Source organism: Phoca vitulina, unplaced genomic scaffold, assembly GCF_004348235.1.
Source record: "Phoca vitulina isolate PV1807 unplaced genomic scaffold, GSC_HSeal_1.0 scaffold2, whole genome shotgun sequence".
Classification (NCBI taxonomy): domain Eukaryota; kingdom Metazoa; phylum Chordata; class Mammalia; order Carnivora; family Phocidae; genus Phoca; species Phoca vitulina.
In genome coordinates this window covers 29475254-29480332 of record NW_022589705.1, presented here as the reverse complement: position 1 = coordinate 29480332, position 5079 = coordinate 29475254, and positions in this window count along the sequence as shown.

Here is a 5079-nt window from a genome sequence, read left to right as displayed (position 1 = left end):
AACATTGCATTTCAAGAATTGGAAAATTTCCCAGAAGTCCATTCTTTTTTCCTTTTCTATTTCATTACATTTTGCAGTAATAATACACAAGCCTGCAGAAAACATGACGGGTAATGAAAAAATGTAATTAATATAAGCAGTGTAAAGCATGTTTTTTTTTTCTCTGTTGTCCTTGCAGAAAATTGCTGCTTTAAACCAAGCAGGATGTGAAAATGCATAAAACCCCCCTTTAATCTGCTGTGGTTTGTAAATATCTTATGCAAAAGAGTTTAAGTCAACTGTCAGATTTTTTTTTTTAACATTGTCACATATTCTTGTAAAAAATTTTTTTCCTGCAGGACAAATTGAGTGATCGGGATAACTAGCTTTGAGGGTAAAGGGGTGGAGGTGATGGCGAGGATTCTCAACAATATACCTCAAAACAGGAAGAACCTGCTTTTTAGAATCTCTGTCCTTTGCATTCCTCTGAACAGCGTTAAGTGTTCTGCTTGCTGTACACTCAATTTTGGTCCAGTACTTGGGAAAAGGAAATGATTGCTACTATTTCACACCAATACACCCCATCCCATTAATCAGAATAAAGTGATAAAGAGGCCAAGAGGCTGTGGTGTATGCCGGCGCTCCTCAGACCATTTCAGCTCACTTATCTGTACCCTGAGCAACATGGAGAGGTGTGTGACTAGAAGGTAACAGTGGAATTTCAAAGCTGAAATACAAAACATTATTCCCCAAACATCTTCCGAGGCCAGACGGGAAAATGCTTATGGTTTGTTTTCATTTGTTCTTTCCTTTTTTTTTTTTTTTTAAACTGCAGCTGACATCCATTATTGGTTATTGTTTATTTCTGTCTTGATCTGTGTTCTAAAAGTTTCCCCATGGCCCTGGTGTGTGTGAACGTTTACATTTCACTCGGGAACCGTGGGCCTCGTCCCCTCTGCTGCGGGGGACCCCCGGCGAAGGTAGTTTCCCCCAGCTGAGAAGCGGTGCCTCTCTCCTGTGGCATTCTGGGCAGCCATTTGGAGTCCCAGATGTAGGGAATGAAATAATCCACGCTCACACAGTCACAGAGTGCCCATCTGGTACCCAGGCACCTTACTCCATAGAGGCACGCAGGCGGGAGCTCACTTTTGTTATGGCATTTCGTAAACGGACCTGCAGCCAGCTAGAAAAGAAGGACTTTGGGATGATAACAATCATTTTCTACTCCCTCCCTTTCTGCCTGCTCCTCTCAAAATACACACACACACACACACACACACACACGGCCTTAACCTTTTTAAAACACAGGGGCCAGGTAGAAAAAAAAAAGGGGGGAGATTCATCCTTCAAAAGGTAGCCTTTTTTTTTTTTCCAGAGGGTCTGAAGGAGAAATTTCCATTAACAGCCAAATCCCTCCCCACCACCTCTCTGTCCACGTTATTGTTTTTATGCCTTTCCATTCTAGGACTCACAGGCGATGGTGTAAAATGTGACCAGTCACCTCTTAGCTAACTCACTTCTTGTACATCACCCTAAAAATAAGGAAAAGCAGCAGCAGGAGGGATTTCATAAATCACACAACTACTGCACTGCTTTCTAGTCCTGAAACCAAATTCACAGGAGAGTCTAATAAATGACCTCCACGTTTTTTTCTTTCATTTCCTTTTAAGTGTTTGTGCCAAAGTAGGAGCAACGGAAGACTGGCGAAGGAGATGTTGGCTAGGGAGCACCTTGGGATGAGTGTGTGCGTGTGTGTGTGTGTGTGTGTGTGAATGAAGAAGCGGCGGGGGGGGGGGTGACTGTCCCCACACACGCGGGCTGTGGACATTCAACCCCAAGTGATAATTAAAGAGCGAGGCCGATGTATAAACCTAGCCTGCTGGGGCAGGGTGTCGTCGCTATTTCCAGCCCCTCGTTTAATCTATGGCCTAACTCTATTATCTCTTAAAAACACAGACTTCTAAGAGACACAGCGCCCAATGACAAACAGCGAGATACCTGAAACTCAGGACACTGTGAAGAAGTCCAGCGACAAGGATGGGGTGTGGGCGAAAGACCGGGGAAGTCATGCGCTGATTTGGATTATCCTAGCATTAAAATGAGGGGGAAAATCACCTGAGACGTTTCACTTGATGTTGTTCTGAACTGTAATAAAAAACATCAGGTTGCATTACCCTTCCCAAATACCACATTCGGCTCTCAGCAGTTCCCACGGCCCAAAGAGCTGTTTGCAAAGCAGCTAGATTTCTTGGCCCCAGAGAAGAGAACAATTACAGAAGCACAGGCAGAAGCCATCCCTGGCCCCTGCTGACCCAACGGCCTGCAGGAGAAATGAGGTGGCTGGAGGAGGTCCCAGCAGAGTAGAGGACCCCAGACTGGTACAGGTTAGGGAGGAAACAAACAAATGGATCTCTCCCCCGGGGAACTCTGTTCACTCCTCTCAGGCACTGCTCGTGCCTTCTCAGAGAATGGGATCTGCTTGTTTGCGAATCCAAGGCACCAAGTGGGTAGCACAATGCGATGTTTGTAAATCTGATAAACCATTACAATGTTACAGCTTTTCATTTGGAAAGCCATTTAGGCAAGAAATGATTACTGACCCATGATATGTAAATGACGGAAAAGCAGACATTAGTATTTGGGTCAACTCGTGTATTTTTCAACCATGAAATGAAAATCTCAGTGTTCACATTCCAATTCATACATGAAAGCATCACGGCGCTATTAGTTGACTATTGTGTTAATTTATTATTGTCTTAGTTAATGTTTTCAGAGCCACCGTGAAGTTCTATCTCTACTTTCAAAGCACCAATGTTGCAACTGAAAGAGGGGGACATGTACCTCTGAGCCGGCTGGCTTCCTGAGGGAATGCTCCTTTAGTTGAGGAGAAAGGAAGGGACTCTGAAGGACACGCTTGGGGAACTTCTCCCCAAATATTTCAAATGCGGGCTCAATCTATCACTTCCCTTTCGAGTTCACGAAACCACAAATCTGTGTTGAACAATCGTGCTGCTGTGACAAGGTCCTAGGTGCCATTGGGGCCACAAAAGAATCCCCAAGGGACTTTTGTTTCTAAGGTGGAACAAAAGAGACTCACTATGAGAATGGTGTTAAGAACTCAGTGGGAGAGAAAATTTAGGAAGGCTTCCTGGAGGAGGTGGAACTGAAGGGTAATAGGTGAAAGGAAGGAGAAAAGCCATTCTAGGTAGACAGCCAGAGAAAAGCTCCAGAGGATGGAGTTCCATGCCACGTGAGCAGAGGTCTGACCGAACGACACAGAAGGTAGATGTTGAAGAGCAAAAGATAGGAGTGTGTATGGAGATGTCAGGTTGTACCTGAAGTCACACGAGGGGGGCCACTAAAGACCATTTGGAGTGAACCATTGGAAAACAGCCGGGGCCTACATAGATGACATAGAAATGTGGCAAGAGTTGGAGCTGGGGAGACAGCAGCAGGAAGGCCAGCTTTGAGGTAGGACTAGCAATTTAAGGCTGGGGAAGGAGGGCCTGGAGTGGGGGTATTTTGTCATGTGTGTTGGGAGAAATGGCAGAGTGATGGGAAGGAAAGGGTGGTGTGGTAGACAAGGAATGGAATGGTTAGAGATGCATCTAAATGCTGCATGCAGAGGGATAGATTTACTATCAAAAACCCCTAAATTCAATGGTTTAAAGAGCAAAATGAGTATAGGGTGCAGAGAGTAAGGAAATGCTGATGGTTTTGCCTTTTAATCTAATGAATTGGCTAGAGGGAACTCTCAGTATTTCCATCATGCAACTAAATCTCCTCTTCCTGTAACCTCGTACATCATAGCCCTGAGATTGGGTAGTGCTGAGATCCTTGGCTCCCTTCAACCTTGGCCCTTGGATCTGGGGTGTGCCAACACTGTAAAGACAGGCACTTAGGTAAATCCTTTGCTTGGGGGTTTCAAGGTCACAAGAGATGTCCTGCCTGAGAGGGGACGTGAGTGCAGGATAGTTTGGAATACGTGGGCTCCATCCACAGTTCTCAATGGAGGTCATACCGCTCCCTACAGAGTGTCTTGGAAATTCCCAGCGGCATTTTTTGGATTCACAAAACAGGGTGGGAACCAAGGATACGAGAGGTCTGCTGTTCACAGGACATTCCCACACGCTGAAAAATCATGCAGCATCCCACATGGTTTTTGAATGTTCTGCCAGGCATTCATGTAGGTAAACCTGTTTATAATTATCTAAGCTGAAAACCTAACTCCAATTTCCATATTTTACTGCCCTGTTTAATACACACTAAATTTTCCATGAATTTACAACTACCATGTATATTAAGGGAAGATTGTATTTTGTTTTGTTCAAAACTTTGCCAAGAATTGGACACTGAGAGACTCACGTCGTTGGCAGCAGTACTGCTGTATCTGAGGGGCATGTGTGGCTGTCATTCCACACAGCGACGCAAGCATTTGATTACTTTCTCATGCTTCCCATATGTGCATGTTTAAATACACATTATTTTATTATGAATTACTTTCCTTTTGTTTCTTCTTTCTATTATATTTAGGGTATTATATTGATTAAACAATTGTGTCTACATAATACACTGTATTTAAAATATTCGCGTTCTGTGAATTTTATTTCAGGATAGTAAAAGGGCGAGTCATGAGATATTTGTTACAGAAAGAGGTGTTGGTAAGGGTACTCTTTAATCCCCATCACCTATTCAAAGAGTACACTGATCATGATGAGCCCTGAGTAATGTACAGAATTGTTGGATCACTATACTTGTACACGCAAAACTAGCATAACACTGTACGTTAACTATACTGGACTTAAAATAAAAGGCTAATTTAAAAAAGAAAGAGATGTTGGGTTTGAGGGGTGAGAACCATAGAGTTTGAAACACAAGAAACTTAGACATGACAACTTATGAGTGACCATCTTTGATTATTTTATTTATATTTATATATAAAAACATATATAAATATCTAAGTACTATGTTTATATGTAGATATATTTAATTAATTTATTTTAAAATATATTTATATTTTTAAATTTACATTTTGTTTATTTATATCAATCCGTGGATCTTTATCGAGCCCCTATGGGAAGCCTACAGTGGTTAAAGCAC